General features: G+C 42.4%; 1 protein-coding gene across 1 annotated transcript in view; it reads right to left on the bottom strand.

The window, feature by feature from the left end:
* LOC147709813 (NACHT, LRR and PYD domains-containing protein 3-like) overlaps positions 1-17,487 on the bottom strand; it is a 453,703-nt gene that overhangs the window by 315,235 nt on the left and 120,981 nt on the right. The window lies entirely within an intron of this gene.

A 17,487-nucleotide genomic window follows, 5' to 3' on the forward strand; every position in this document is an offset into this window, starting at 1 on the left:
CCTTTCTTCAACACAACTCATTGCTTCTGTGATACACACACAATTATTACAGTGTGTACAATTTTTGCGGCATATTACTTCTGTGATATGCTCACATTTTTGTGGGTAGAAGTAAATTCTGGGGATTTCACATTTTTCACGACTAGTACATATTTTATTTTATTGAAGGTCCAGAACATGTTCTAATTTTCAAACAACTTTTATTGAAGCCAATCCAAACTATCAAAATTAATCTACATCTCATCAGTAACTAATCCATTTAACCATGCAAAGTGTCACCCCACCAGCTCCATTCTTGCAGGTACCTGGTGATCCTCCCTTGGAATGGAAATTATGGGTTAGATCGTTCATGGCCTACTTGGGTGCCATTGATGGTCAAAGATATAGACCAGAGAGGAAAAAGAACCTCATGTACTACCATTTGGGGGTCGAAGGTCAAAATGTTTTTGACCATTTACCTCCATATGATCCACCTGAGGGTCAAGATCCTGATGAGTTTGAAATAGCTAAGGCGAAATTAGAGAAATATTTTACTAAAACAAAAAACTTAGTTGTACATAGGTATAAGTTTTTCACAAGGACACAAAAGAGTGATGAAAATATTGATACCTTCATAACTGCTTTAAAAATGTTAGCTGCAAATTGTGAATTTGACAATTTCACATCACAGCTCATTAGAGATCAGCTTGTTGCACGATGCTATTGTAAAGAAATTCAAAAGAAGTTGCTAACGTGTAAAGACCCCTCATTAGATAAGGCGGTAGATATAGCTAAAAGCATAGAAACCTCTATGGATGATGTCAAACAGCTGGAAACAGCCTTGTCCAATACCACAATCTCTGGTGCTATGTCCAGTACCACGATCTCTGGTGCTATATCTAATTCTCCTGCAACCAGAACTCCTTTTATGCCGCGTGGCAATTTCAGAAGACCCTATTCTTCTAGAGGTGGTAGATTCAGACAGTCTGACTCTAGAATGTTCTGCTATAGATGTGGTTCTTCCTCTCACTTCTCTTCCTTTAAGAACTGTCCTGCAGCCAACCAACAGTGTGGACAGTGTGGTAAAATGGGGCATTTTGCTAAGATATGCATGAGAGGCAGGAGAGGAGGCACAAGAGGAAATGTTCGATGTGTCATCAATGATGAAAGTATGAGCGAAAATGGTGACAATTTTTCGTATGAGGATGATCTTTCTCATGAAGATGTCATGCATCAAGAATATGTGGTAGTAGTCATGGATTCCCATGACAAAAGTATTTCTCATGACATCCCTGATCCCGAGGTTGATGTTATCATTGGAAAAGATCACGTTCAGTTGCTAGTCGACACTGGTGCACGCATAACCATTATTTCACAAGATAAATACACCAAATTTTGGCATAACAAGAGTTTATTACCCCCAGATATCCTTACTGTGGCCTTTGAAGGCAGTAGGATTAATTTACTTGGATTTTTCTGGGCCGACATCAAGGTGTTAGGAGTAACTATCAAGGGGAAGGTATATGTGGCCAAGAAAGGAATTAATGTTCTTGGTCTTATCCACCAAGCTGAAATAGGTCTAACTATCAAGCCAGGATTAGCCAATCCAGTTTTCATCGACAAACAGATTAAAGACACTCCTGTTTCCGCGATTACTAATAATACACTGTGCACTCATGCGCACAACACTTGGGAACAAAAGTTTAGTAAAATTTTTGAGAACCGTCTTGGAAAAATCACTAACTTTCAGCATACCATCAGAGTAAAGGACAATGTTGTTCCTACCAAACACAAATTACGCAATGTTCCTTTGAGCATCAGAAGCGATCTGTCTAAACATTTGAAGGCTCTGTGTGATCAAGGGATCATTGAAAAAGTCGAATCTACTCTATGGCTTTCCCCCATTGTCTTAGCCAAGAAGAGGTCAGGAGATTTGAGAATGTGTGTTGACTTACGCACCCTAAATGAAGCCATTTGGGTTGATGGGTTTCCTTTGCCACGAATTGAAGACCTTATTGCCAAAGTGGGGTCGTCCTCGTGGTTTACGAAACTTGATCTCAAAGCTGCCTATCATCAGGTAGAATTGCACCCTCAATCTAGACATCTCACTGCTTTCGTCACTCCTGATGGTGTTTTCCAATTCTGTCGTCTCCCCTTTGGGCTGGCATCAGCCGCAGCAGTTTTTCAAAGACTCATGTCGGAAATGTTTGCCCATAATCCCAATGTAGTTGTCTTTCAAGATGACATTCTCATCTTTACCAAAACAGAGAGTTAGCACGATCAAGCAATTAATGAAGTTTTCGAAGTTCTCGAGAATAGAGCTTTAACCCTGCAGAAAACTAAATGTATTTTCAAGGCAAAAGAAATAGAGTATTTAGGACATATCATTTCAGAAAAAGGCATCAAGCCTAGGCCTGGTTTGGTTAAGAGTATTATTGAGGCACCAGCTCCTCAAAACAGGGAACAACTGTTGTCTTTCCTCGGTTTGTGTGAGTTTTATGCAAAATTCATGAAAGATTTTGCAAAAACTACTGAATGTTTCAGGTCTTTACTAAAGAAAGGAGCTGTTTTCGAGTGGTCAGAAGAATGTAAAAAAGGTTTCCAGATTATCAAAGATCATATACTTTCAGCTCCAGCTTTACAGGCATTTGTTGAAGGAAGACAAACTTTTGTCACAGTTGATGCATGTGAGTATGGTTTGGGTGCAGTTCTTTCTCAATGTTCTGGCGGGAAGGAGTATACAGTTGGCTTTGCCTCCCGCACCCTCCGTCCTGTGGAACGGAAGTATTCCGTCATTGAAAAAGAACTTCTAGCATGCACATGGAGTGTGGAGAAATTTAAATCGTATTTGTGGGGCAGGTCTTTTGTTCTCAGAACGGATCATCGACCTTTGGTTGATATCTTAAATGGAAAAAATGTCAAACGCACGACAGCTCGTTTAGCAAGGTTGTCCACGAAGTTACTTGAATTCTCCTTTAGCGTGGAATACATACCTGGGGGAAGAAACAGCAGAGCTGACTGCCTTTCCAGGCTTCCCATAACTGACAGTGATGAACAAGATTGGGAGACTGAGGTAGAGGAATGTTTTGTTGCTAATGTCTGTCAGGAACCCATTTCTTTTCTAGAGGATGATTGGATCAAAGCACTAAGTAATGATGTAATCCTTAAAGAAGTTTCCTCCCTTATCAAAAAGGGGTGGCCGAAAGAGAAATGTCTTTCTCCCGATCTCCAAATGTTTTGGAAAATTAACACTGAGCTCTCAATGGAAAATAGTGTAATTGTCCGTGGTGACAAGTTGGTTCCTCCATCATGTTTTAGAGAGAAAATTATTTTGGCAGCACATTCTGGCCATCTCGGCGCTACCATTACTAAAAGAAAAGTGAGGTCGGATTTCTGGTGGCCAAAAATGGACTCTCAGATAGATGAGATGGTCAGACTATGTCCACGTTGTAGTGCCAGTGACAAGGTATTAGTGTTGGAAGGTCTTGTTGAATCTAAGGTTTCTGTTCCAGGTCGTGCTTGGCAGAAGTTGGGAATGGACTTCTTGGGACCATTCCATGTCCTTCCCAACAACTCCAAATATTTTTTGGTTCTCATTGATCATTTGTCAAGGTGGGTCGAAGTTGAACCAATCAGTATACCAAATTCCAAAAGTGTCATTGATTGCTTGAATAGTATCTTTTTGAGAGAAGGTTATCCAGAGGAAATATTAACCGATAACGGAGTTCAATTCATCTCTCATGAAATGAACTCCTTTTTGAGGTCGTGCGGTATCAAACACACCAGAACTCCTCTTTATCATCCGCAAAGCAATGGCAAGACTGAAAGATTTAATAGAGTTATCGTGGAGTGTGTTCAGTCTGCTTTCAAATCTAGAAGTTGTGTATTTAAAGCAGTTAAAGATCTTGTATGGTCCTACCGCACTTCCCCTCATTCTGCTACCAATTATTCCCCTTTTGAACTCATGAGAGGGAGGAAAGCTTGTTCACAAGTATATCCCTTCTGGATGGTAAGAAATTTTCACCAAAGTGGCGACATGAGCAATATGTGGGATGCTGCTCATAGAAAATCCTCTGATGTGTGTTCTAAACAGGTTAAACCTGGAAAGAAAATGTCTCACAACATTCAGATTGGAGATTGGGTTAAAGTTAAAAATCCTGTTTTAGTTAGGAAAGGTCTTTCAAAGTTTTTAGATTCTCAGCAAGTAGTGGATACTCGCAAGAATGCGGTCAGATTGACCAATGGCAATTGGTGGTGTACTTCCCAAATCGCAAAAGATCCCTCTGGTTTTTCAAGTAATGTCAACTTTAAAAATGTTTCGGAGGGGGATGGGGTTAGGAAAAGTACTAGAATGTCTGTCAGACCTAGCAAATTGCGAGATTATGTTTAACCCTGTTGTACTTTTCACTTGAATCCAACAAGCTGCGAAGTTATGTTCAACCCTATGGTATCCCTCATTTACTTTCCCATGATCTGTGTTTTACTTTCACTGTAATTGATGTTTTGGTGATTCTCTTTCCAAAAGAGGGGAGGTGTGGTGATGTGCATTGCGCAACTTGGAACTGTTCTATGCCATCGTGAATGTTCCTTGTACAGTGTTCTAGTTGGGGCAGTTATTTCCTTGCCATCGACCTGCCTGCTGGGACGGCTCTCCCTTCACCTTGCAATAAACTACGATTGAAGAGTACCTTTCCTGTGTCCCATCTACATTATTTCACATACCTTCTGAAAAATTGAACCGCACGCGACACAACTCGGGTGGATGGCTTTCTAGATCGTTTCCCTCCAAATCCTCCCAGAGGAAAATACACATCTGCTCAAAAACGTATCTCTGTTTCGGTGCTTCCCACTGTCGGAAGACTTCCATGACAGACTGCACATCATACTTTGCAGTGTCGAGAACCCATTTACGCGCTAAGCGATCCAGTATTTCTCTCTCTCGACGGTCGGGCAGTTGACTTCGCAACTGTCTTTGTTCTGTACTAGGGGTCGTATTAGGCGACCCAAAGAAAGGTGAGAAAAGACCAGTAACAGTGTCGGTCACTCTCTGTCGAACAGAAGGAGTGGCTGACGGAAGGACAGGAGAAGAAACAGGGTGAGGTGATGCACAAGTGGAGACAGACACAGAAGGTGCACCAGGGTAAACAGTCGGAGCAGTAGGCAAAGTGGTAGAAAAATCAAAAGGAGTAGGTAGCAAAGGTGGCGGCCCTTGAGAGGGCTGCGCCGGAGGAGTAGAAACCAGCTGAAGAGGAGCTGGTGTTTGTGGAAGAACGGGCGTTCGTGCTGCGGGGCGTGGTATAACAAAGCGTTGCGGGGGTGCAGTAGCATTTGGTGCATAGGGGGGTGGCAAACTCAATAGATGAGACATTAAAGGGTCTTGATCGACTTTTTCTTTCAACTCTTGTCCTTTACGTGGCAAGACTGGGTAGCACTTATCTACTGCTAACTTCTTACTTCTAAGCGTTTGTTCACTCTCTTGCTCTTCCTCATTATCCCTAAATGCAACGGTAGCTTGTACCATTGACATACCTCGTTTATTCTTCTTTGCTAATTTCATTTCTTTCTGTTTGGCTTCTTTTCGCCATAGGCGAAAGGAGTCAAACATCGCCGGCCGGGCTTTCTTCTTAAAAAGTTTCACCTCTAAATTATCCAGTATTTCTGTGTCAAAGCTACCATAGTGTGGCCATTTTAAAACACCATCTTTCCTGGTATATTTGATCCATACTTCATTATACGTGATAGGGCCTACGCCGTGCTTCACGTAAAGCTCATATGTTGGAGTTCCAATCGGAGGAACCGGACACGAGTTCTCCAATCGGGAATCCCTTCTAAAACCACGACAAAACAAATTTCCAAGTCTGCTAAGACCAGGCATCTTCGCTCTCTAGTCTAGCTTCAAACTTGAAAGGATTATCGATTATGATATTTCTCGTGAATACACGAGTCCTTCGGCTTTGGCGCTTGCAAGTACCAAATCAAAGCTATCCCAAGGGATATAAAACTAAGAACCAAACTAAGGACTGGGAGACGCTCCACTTATACTTAACTGAAGTATCGATGATCGATGACGTCACTAGAAGATTTGTCTATCATTTCGCTCTACCAAGCATCGATGGGTTCAAAACAGGGCGATAGTCAGGGCAGCAGTCCTTCGTAGCCGTCGGGACGTGGGGAACCTCGCAGCAAAGACCTTCGGAACCACGTCGACATACAGGGGTCGCTGAAGTGGCTGGCCGTCCTCTGGAATTTTCACACGAAGCTCCTCACGAACATCTAGCTTGGACCGACACCGCTTGATACCGCCCCGAGTTGGGCGCCAACTGAGGTACCTGGTTTTTAGGGACCCGGCGGTGCCAGGGGAACACCCGCAGACCTCTTGAGTTCTTCCTGTTTTGGACCACAGAAACACAGAGTCTTCTAGGTGATGTCAAGGATCGGGTTTATTGGCTGCAACCAGTAACAGGTGTCCTAGAAGTACAACAGCGTGGAGTGCTTGTATGTTCTCAGGAGACTGCTCGTTTTTACAGAACCAGCCTTCTCTTTTTATACACAAATATAAGCTTCAGGCAAGAATTCTTTCTTTTACAGTCCGACCATATACATATTTTCAATACAAAGAAAAAGCAGAGTCATGATGGCAAGCCCATACTTTAGTTTATCCAGTTCGTGATAGATTACCCAGCAAGGCCCAGAACTTCCATCAGATATCGATGAACCCCCAATAAAATCGGGCACCTCCTCCTTGTAAAACTAGTCATAAAGAAGAAACAGGGACAGGTGTGTGTGAGATTAGCGTAGCTTGTATGCGATGAACGGTTTATGACATGTTGTGCCTTGATGCTAATCTCGCTCGGCCATTGGGATGAGAACTGCCCGAACAGGTTCGGCTTGAGGCAGTGGAGTCAGCTCGCCCAGGTCACAGAGGAGTCAGCAAAGGTGTACGTGTCCTTTCAGATGGGATTCGGCTTTGGTCATTTTGACTATGTAAGGGCAACCACAAAATGGATGCCGCTCACAAAATGGAACCCGAGGGTCCAAGACGAAAACTGTGATTTAAAGGTGATTTCGTCACTTGGTCATGACGCAAATGCACAGTTATAACGTCTCAATCATTACCGGTCTGCCGATACCAAATTCGACATGGTACGATGATATTTTCTGACACGAGTGTAGAGCTTCGGTACCATACAACAGCAGGGTCCAGAATTTTCAGTACCACAAAACCCTGGCAGTAAAGGGTAGATATGGCTATTAGGAAGTACTGATGTGCCCCTGCCAGCAAATATCTTTATAGAGCCACTCATCAAGATGAGGGTAAATGAAATTCATTGTCCTTCTGAGATACATTAAAACCACTGCCATGAACTCTGTAAAAGAACTTGGAGGGACTGAACCGCAGCACCCTGTATTGTTAGTGGTTGTCACTTTGTAAGAGCGTTACAAATCTTTGATACTCCACCTCAGTCAGGATATGGAGGTGGGAGTCTTACAGATCTATGTTGGAGAATCAATCTTCTCGGTGAAGCTGAGGGTAGATTTGATGAAGAGGGAGCATCTTTGTGTTTAAAGAGCATTATTGAAACATATAAAAAGCAAGGTACAGAATTTATGATAAGAGATGATAAAAGAAGTACAAAGGGCAACAAGAAATATATATGAAAAACAAAAGATTAAAACATTATAATTCATGAATTATACAAACCTAAATCCAATGTTAATAACAGGGTAAAACAAATGTGTACCGTATAAAATTAGCACTTTTTAAATTTTATAAAGGATGAAGAAAAAAGGAAAGAAAAGAGGGAAGGAAAAAGAAAATGAAAGAAAGAAAGAAAGAAAGACAAAGTGTCTAGAGCACATAGAATCACTGGGACCCCAAGGAATCACCCCAGGAGAGAAGATTAAGGACCCCACGGAGGATGGGTGCAGTGTGTGAACGTGGATACGGGCTCCGTACAATGCTCGTTTTTACAGAACCAGCCTTCTCTTTTTATACACAAATATAAGCTTCAGGCAAGAATTCTTTCTTTTACAGTCTGACCATATACATATTTTCAATACAAAGAAAAAGCAGAGTCATGATGGCAAGCCCATACTTTAGTTTATCCAGTTCGTGATAGATTACCCAGCAAGGCCCAGAACTTCCATCAGATATCGATGAACCCCCAATAAAATCGGGCACCTCCTCCTTGTAAAACTAGTCATAAAGAAGAAACAGGGACAGGTGTGTGTGAGATTAGCGTAGCTTGTATGCGATGAACGGTTTATGACATGTTGTGCCTTGATGCTAATCTCGCTCGGCCATTGGGATGAGAACTGCCCGAACAGGTTCGGCTTGAGGCAGTGGAGTCAGCTCGCCCAGGTCACAGAGGAGTCAGCAAAGGTGTACGTGTCCTTTCAGATGGGATTCGGCTTTGGTCATTTTGACTATGTAAGGGCAACCACAAAATGGATGCCGCTCACAAAATGGAACCCGAGGGTCTAAGACGAAAACTGTGATTTAAAGGTGATTTCGTCACTTGGTCATGACGCAAATGCACAGGTATAACGTCTCAATCATTACCGGTCTGCCGATATCAAATTCGACATGGTACGATGATATTTTCTGACACGAGTGTAGAGCTTCGGTACCATACAACAGCAGGGTCCAGAATTTTCAGTACCACAAAACCCTGGCAGTGAAGGGTAGATATGGCTATTAGGAAGTACTGATGTGCCCCTGCCAGCAAATATCTTTATAGAGCCACTCATCAAGATGAGGGTAAATGAAATTCATTGTCCTTCTGAGATACATTAAAACCACTGCCATGAACTCTGTAAAAGAACTTGGAGGGACTGAACCGCAGCACCCTGTATTGTTAGTGGTTGTCACTTTGTAAGAGCGTTACAAATCTTTGATACTCCACCTCAGTCAGGATATGGAGGTGGGAGTCTTACAGATCTATGTTGGAGAATCAATCTTCTCGGTGAAGCTGAGGGTAGATTTGATGAAGAGGGAGCATCTTTGTGTTTAAAGAGCATTATTGAAACATATAAAAAGCAAGGTACAGAATTTATGATAAGAGATGATAAAAGAAGTACAAAGGGCAACAAGAAATATATATGAAAAACAAAAGATTAAAACATTATAATTCATGAATTATACAAACCTAAATCCAATGTTAATAACAGGGTAAAACAAATGTGTACCGTATAAAATTAGCACTTTTTAAATTTTATAAAGGATGAAGAAAAAAGGAAAGAAAAGAGGGAAGGAAAAAGAAAATGAAAGAAAGAAAGAAAGAAAGACAAAGTGTCTAGAGCACATAGAATCACTGGGACCCCAAGGAATCACCCCAGGAGAGAAGATTAAGGACCCCACGGAGGATGGGTGCAGTGTGTGAACGTGGATACGGGCTCCGTACAATGCTCGTTTTTACAGAACCAGCCTTCTCTTTTTATACACAAATATAAGCTTCAGGCAAGAATTCTTTCTTTTACAGTCCGACCATATACATATTTTCAATACAAAGAAAAAGCAGAGTCATGATGGCAAGCCCATACTTTAGTTTATCCAGTTCGTGATAGATTACCCAGCAAGGCCCAGAACTTCCATCAGATATCGATGAACCCCCAATAAAATCGGGCACCTCCTCCTTGTAAAACTAGTCATAAAGAAGAAACAGGGACAGGTGTGTGTGAGATTAGCGTAGCTTGTATGCGATGAACGGTTTATGACATGTTGTGCCTTGATGCTAATCTCGCTCGGCCATTGGGATGAGAACTGCCCGAACAGGTTCGGCTTGAGGCAGTGGAGTCAGCTCGCCCAGGTCACAGAGGAGTCAGCAAAGGTGTACGTGTCCTTTCAGATGGGATTCGGCTTTGGTCATTTTGACTATGTAAGGGCAACCACAAAATGGATGCCGCTCACAAAATGGAACCCGAGGGTCTAAGACGAAAACTGTGATTTAAAGGTGATTTCGTCACTTGGTCATGACGCAAATGCACAGGTATAACGTCTCAATCATTACCGGTCTGCCGATATCAAATTCGACATGGTACGATGATATTTTCTGACACGAGTGTAGAGCTTCGGTACCATACAACAGCAGGGTCCAGAATTTTCAGTACCACAAAACCCTGGCAGTGAAGGGTAGATATGGCTATTAGGAAGTACTGATGTGCCCCTGCCAGCAAATATCTTTATAGAGCCACTCATCAAGATGAGGGTAAATGAAATTCATTGTCCTTCTGAGATACATTAAAACCACTGCCATGAACTCTGTAAAAGAACTTGGAGGGACTGAACCGCAGCACCCTGTATTGTTAGTGGTTGTCACTTTGTAAGAGCGTTACAAATCTTTGATACTCCACCTCAGTCAGGATATGGAGGTGGGAGTCTTACAGATCTATGTTGGAGAATCAATCTTCTCGGTGAAGCTGAGGGTAGATTTGATGAAGAGGGAGCATCTTTGTGTTTAAAGAGCATTATTGAAACATATAAAAAGCAAGGTACAGAATTTATGATAAGAGATGATAAAAGAAGTACAAAGGGCAACAAGAAATATATATGAAAAACAAAAGATTAAAACATTATAATTCATGAATTATACAAACCTAAATCCAATGTTAATAACAGGGTAAAACAAATGTGTACCGTATAAAATTAGCACTTTTTAAATTTTATAAAGGATGAAGAAAAAAGGAAAGAAAAGAGGGAAGGAAAAAGAAAATGAAAGAAAGAAAGAAAGAAAGACAAAGTGTCTAGAGCACATAGAATCACTGGGACCCCAAGGAATCACCCCAGGAGAGAAGATTAAGGACCCTACGGAGGATGGGTGCAGTGTGTGAACGTGGATACGGGCTCCGTACAATGCTATGGGAGAAGTAGAAAGTGTCCGAAAGAACCCAAGCCTGGATTTGAGGTGAGGGACAGTGTCACTTCATGTGAACAGGGGCTCAGTAGGTCAATGCCCACCGATGTTGGGTGCTTCAGGTGAGATAGGTGCTGCCTGACTCTTCAGCCACGAGGACCACGGGATGTCGAGGATGACCAAAGTTCGGATGTGAGCTGTCCCATGAAGGATGTTGAGTGCTGAAGGGTCGATGTCCAGATGGAACCCCAAACAAGTCTTGGCAAGGCAACCCAGGTGGAAAGAGGAAACAGGTTACGGTGTGGACCAGCAAGGTCCAGGGGACTCCCCAAGCAGTGGAGAGTCTGTAGCAACCAGGTAAGCCCACGAAATCAAGTGATGACCCTCACCAGGACCCAGAGGCCAACGGACCAGGGATCATGAGGAGACCTCAAGCAGGATTACAAAGTACAGGCCCAGGGAGCACACAGTGTGAGGAGGCCGGAGATCTTCGGAGGAAATACTGCTCGGGTCGGGACTACTCAGAGTCCAAAGCACTATTTCAGGAAATGCTAGTCACTACGTGCCTTAGCAAAAGTACACAGTGCACAGTTGTAGGGGTCACACGGTACCCACGAGGCCTCAGCTTTGCTGGTAGGGCAGATCGACCTCAAAGACCTTCAGGGACCCACCTCCTGTGTTGCAGATATCTTTGGAGTCCTTAGAAGATCGGGAGATGCAAACTGGTCAGTTGCAGTTCAGGTGCCTGCTTTGCAGGGGAGTAACTCCTTTACTCCAAAGGAGATTCTTCAGTCGTCCAGTGGTGCAGAGAGTCATCCAGCATTATGCAGACAGTCAAAATACTTGGTTTCTTCTTTGTAGAATCTTGTCCAGGTAAAATGTAAAGTCCTATAGCCAGGTATACCCTTTTATACCCACTGGAAAGGGTAGAACAGATTCAGGGTTCCCTCCTATGGGAGGGGCAGGACAGAGGGGTGGCTACTCCCAAGTCCTTTGTGCTTTGTTCTACATTTAACAAACCCTGTCTGCTCGTAACCAATCATGTCAGGAATAACTTTATTAATACGAAGATCAAGAACATGAGCAAAAATCATGCAAATTAAATTAAATAAAGAAATAGGACGATAATTAGCACAAGAAAAAGGATCTTTGTCCTTTTTGGAATTAAACATATCATGGCTTCAAGAAAGGGGCCACAGGCCTCCTTAGGAGAAATAAAGTATTGGAATAAAGATAAGAGGTGAGGGAGGAGAATTTGAGAAAAGCAAGAATAAAACTTTGCCGTAAAACCATCCGGGCCAGGGGCTTTCTCTTTAGCTGACTTGATTTCAGAGAGGGATAAGTCTTTTTCTAATACAGAGCAATCAGGAGAGGGGAAAGAACGAGGAGATAGTGCTTCAAAAAAAGAATCCAGGGCCGTGTCAGAAGGAGAAGATTCAGGAGTGTATAAAGTCTTATAGAAACCCGTAAAACATTTTAAGATGTCCTCATCTTTAAAATGGTTAACACCATCATCATCTATAATATTAGTTATTTCAGATGTTTGAGATTTTACCTTCAGGAAGTTCACAAGCAGTTTGCCAGCTTTGTTGCAGCAAACTGCTTTAAGTAGGACTCCAGAAGCATCTTCCCTCGATTTTCTATTAATTCACAATTTCGCTTGGACTAGTTTCTTAAATGTATCCTCAGTGTTAGAAGAAAAATAGGCATGCTCCAGTTGCTTAATGGAGGCTAAGAAGGAAACTGAGTCTCTGATACATTGTTTCTTTTTAGCAGCAACATAATCAATAATGAAACCTCTGTCTGTAGCCTTAAAGGCATCCCAAATAGTGTGGATAGGGATGTTAGGAGTAACATTCCTGAGGAAGAAGCCTGACACAAACTCTTTAAAACGCTCCGAAAAGTGAGATCTTTAAGTAAATAATTGTTAAAAAGCCATCTGCGAGGCTTAGAAGGCTCGGAAGGAAGATCTAAATTAATCAGAATGGGGGCATGATCAGAAATAAGAATAGACCCAATGTTAGCATTAGTTAGATTAGGAAGGAGAAGAGGATTTAAAAAAATATAATCTATTGTGGGTGAAGATTTATGAGTGGGGGGAAAAAAGTGTGTTCTAAGGTGTCCGGGTGAAATATCCTCCAAGCATCCACCAAACCCCTCGAACGAATCGTATTCATAAAGGTTTTATGCATTTTGTTGGGGATATATCTAGCAGTAGATTTTCTATCCGTAAAGGGATCCATGACCTGATTACAATCCCCACCCACCAATAAATTAGTATCAAGACATGAATGAAGAGTGTGAGTCATGGATTGCCAGATTTGTTAGTTATCACTCGTGCTGCTGGTTTGTTTGCCCTTGATCGTCCAGCCCACGTTTTGAGGTCAGCCGTGCTTGTGTGCGGTGAGCGAACAGACAGAGCAGGCTGTGTGCAGTCGTGAGGGCTGAGAAATGCAGAGAAATGCCGCCCCAGCTGGAAAAGCCGCAGGAAAGCTGCTGAGTTGTGAGCTGGGACTAGCTTGGTCCCCGCTTGGTCCCCTCGATCCTAAGGTCGCTGAGGTTGGTGGTGACAACGGGTGATGGGTGAGGTAATCCATGGAGGAATCTGGGGAGAGTGCCACAGCTGAGGCCCTGCAGCTCTCCTTTGTCTAGTGCTGCAAGAATTAAACCTTCCGAAGATTAGCATTAGAGTGTGTGCCTAATCTGAGGTGCCTAATCTGAGGTGTTTCTGAATATGATTTGCTCGAGGGGTTTGGTGGATGCTTGGAGGATATTTCACCGGACACCTTAGAAGACACTTTTCCCCCCTACCGATAAATCTTCACCCACAATAGATTATATTTTTTTAAGTCCTCATTCCTATTCTAACTAATGCTTACATTGGGTCTATTCTTATTTCTGATCATGACCCCATTCTGATTAATTTAGATCTTCCTTCCGAGCCTTCTAAGCCTCGCAGATGGCTTTTTAACAATTTTTTACTTAAAGATCTAATTTTTATGGAGCATTTCAAAGAGTTTTTGTCGGACTTCTTCCTCAGGAATCTTACTCCCGACATCCCTATCCACACTATTTGGGATGCCTTTAAGGCTACAACCAGAGGTTTCATTATTGATTATGTTGCTGCTAAAAAGAAACAATGTATCAGAGACTCAGATTCCTTCTTAGCCTCCATTAAGCGGAGCATGCCTATTTTTCTTCTAACACTGAGGATACATTTAAGAAACTAGTCCAAGCGAAATAGTGTATTAATAGAAAATCGACGGAAGATGCTTCTGGAGTCCTACTTAAAGTTATAGGACCATATCCCGAGAGACCGCTTGCAGGGCTTTCCTAAGATCTCTTTGCGCCTATGAACACTCAGCGTTGGTCCATCTGATTTCAGGTAGAACCCGCTTACTAATTGTCCTACTTAAGTTTTTGGCCACATTTGCACAAATTGATTCAAAAGACTGTATTCCCATGTCCGAGGGGGAATCAAAGGTTAGGCAAATCAAAAAATTACTTTGATTTTCTTTTAAAATGGTCTCGTTAAAGTGCTTTGAGTCTACCGAGCTCCATTTCAGCTTTGCCCCTTGATTACGGTTGTACTTTATCGGACGTTCATCGCCTCTAGCTTTCTGTGCTGTAACATACATGGATAAGGTAAGAGGATTATGATTGCTAGCAGGGTGTGGTTCAACAGAGAAACTATCTACGAACCATGTGTGTTTACTGGATATTAGCAAAAAATCTATTGTACTCACACTATCTCCCCACTGATAGGTTGGAAACTGCGCAGAGGGATTACTTCATCATACAAAGATCATTCACCAAAATGATGGTATTCAGTGCGTCACCCTGTGGTGTATGTTTAAAATGCGACACAAGTTGGTTTTCTACATCCACTACCCCACACACTTTGTGTGAGCTATATGGACAAATAGTGTAGTTGAAGTTCCCCACCCAGATTAAACACAAAGGTTGGTGTTCTGAGGCCACTTTATCGATCTCCTCTTTTAATGTGTTAATAACCTCAGTAATATTAGGGTCAATAATATTGTAATACCAATTGATTGGTAAAATTGTCACATCAAATAAATAAAAAATTAAAATTAGCTAATACCATTGCAAATCTATTATCCTCTCTGTCCTAATAGAGTCATACATAAGTTAGGTAAAAATCACGACATCTCTCTTAGCCATCCCTGCTGGGGATGGATTTGCTTGTTTATTTAACGAACGGTATCCATCAATAGTTATATCGACCCGACTCCAGGTTTCTTGGAGACAGAGAATATCAAAAGACTTCATGTATTGCAACAGGCCTCATCTGTTAATTTTGAGGAGATACCCGCGATGTTTCATAATATAAGCCTTAGAGAACATATAGTGATATTCTGAACCCCAGGTATTTTATGGACAATATCATTATTATTAGAGCTCCTAGTCAAAGGCTCTTCTCCAGCAATGTTATTAACATTTAAATCATCTATTTCAATATTAAAATCTATCCTTATATCAACTGCATTGTCAGAGTTCAGGTGCTGATGAGAATAAGAACTAGCGTCATGAGACTTTTTAGTTAATGTGGCAGCTATACAACCTGATTCCTTTCAAACCATCTCTGGAACAGCTACAGTAATAGCAATTTCCCCTGAATTATTTATGGCTGTGGTTAGTCAGTCTTTGTTCGCAAGGTCACTCAAAGCCTCATAACGGTTAGGGTGAAACCAGGGAGGAGGAGGAAAATGTAATTGTGCCGCTACAGGTCTACCTTCTTCAACAGTATGCCAGCTAGCTCTCAATGGTTGGTAGAAGAATCCCAAGGGCAGAATCGTTATTCCCTCCATGCTTTCAAAGCAATTCTCCACCCTATTTATTATGGTCCTAACAAAACCTGGAGAACTAAAGGTCAAAACAATGCAATCCCCTGAAGAGATTTGTTAGATCACCCCACCCATCCTATAGGACGGGCCATTTTGAATTCTGCAAATACCAACCTGTTGCTGATGCCTGTTCTAGCACTCAGGAAGTGAATGGATTTGTTCCTCAGGGTTGATTAGTGCTCCATAACTCCTAATGCTAATGTTGGAATATTGGCCAACACCACAATATATGGTGTTGCTTCTCGGGGTAAGTGTAAATTAGAGTGCAAGGGACAAGGAGATCTTTGACTATTTGGGGCTCCTGTATTTCGAGATCTTTCTACAGAGATATTACCAGCCTTAATTGCTTGATTGTTTCTTGTGCTATGTACTGTCTGATATTGCCTGGTTATTGGCCCTTCTGGGTGATGTCGTATATCAGTACCGTTTGTGGATTGGTGTACAGCCCTTGAACAGGAGGAATCAACCTGGCTCGCCAATCCAGGGGCAGGTTCAGAATGCTGTGCCTCACCATCCTTGGCAACACCCCCATCCCTGGCAACACCCCGAGCCACATCTGATCCACTGGCTCCAAGGGATACATGAGTATATGGCAAAGATTTCACCAGACACTGTATCCGTTACTCAATTTCAGTTAAGTTTTTTAAAATAGGGTCTAAGTTAGCTAAAATTACATGTTCTTATTTTTTTAATATAAAGTCTTCCAACTCTCAAGTGGCTGGAGATTTCGTATGTACCGCATCATCTGGTGCTTGTCCTTGGTAGGCCCCTTGGTTGCAATCTATCTCAACATGTTTACTCCAAATGACCAGCGGTGTAGAAAAAGAGAGGGCATGCTTGTTTGGCTTGTTTTGTTTCTTTGATGCGTGCCCCTTCCTATTTTTGGGGGGGAGGTGAAATACTGTTCCCTTGATTGTTTTTCACTTTTTGTCCTCATGGGACCACATTTGGCCCCAATGGAGTGTCAGATTTTTCCCCTTCACCCAGACCATAATGATTATCAAAACCCGGAGACTGTATGCCCTATGCTTGTGGTGTAGCAAGTTAGATCGTGAAAAATGGGTTACAGGGGATACAGGGGGACAGATGAAGCCAATGTCACAGGACTGTGCGTTGTGAGAGATTTTGTGGGTCCAGGGACAATTTGCGTTCGGTCAACTGAATTTTATGTATAAGAGCCGACTTGGCCCTTAACAGGAAGGCATCCAGTGTCCCTACTACCCCTTGTCCATGTTTGGATCTTTGGATCTGTTCATCCTGTAAGCCTAAACAACCTTGTCGTCACAGTGTAGTACAATATCAAATTTGGGCAAAGGAAGGTCGATTTCACAATACCTTATTGAAGAATATTAGATCCAGATGTTAATAAGGGACCCTGCCCTGCCTCGTCCGGACACAGACGGGCCGCCCTTGGCCCACTGCGGGAGGACTGTGTAGGTTTAATCGCGCCTCCGGGCGCGGGACGCAGTGTCAGGGGCGGACGTCTTCTCAGGGCTCCTGGGAGATGTAATTCCTCTTTTCAAAACAAAGAAAAGATGGCGGTCTGTGCACTACAGAGGTGCAATCTTAGTGTATTCACTTCTATTCCCACTCCCTACTCTATATCACGAAAGTGGAAAAAGTGGAGAAAAAAATACACCATGATGCAGAGAACTAAATTTGAAAATAAAGAAGTGAACCAGAACCACTCTTGGATATTTGGTATCCCATCAATGCACATATATAAGTGTGCCCAGTGTCATCATCTGGGTATTACCAAACAACATCCCTCTATTTTTCCTTAGAGC

Source organism: Lissotriton vulgaris, chromosome 6 (assembly GCF_964263255.1).
Source record: "Lissotriton vulgaris chromosome 6, aLisVul1.2, whole genome shotgun sequence".
Lineage (NCBI taxonomy): Eukaryota > Metazoa > Chordata > Amphibia > Caudata > Salamandridae > Lissotriton > Lissotriton vulgaris.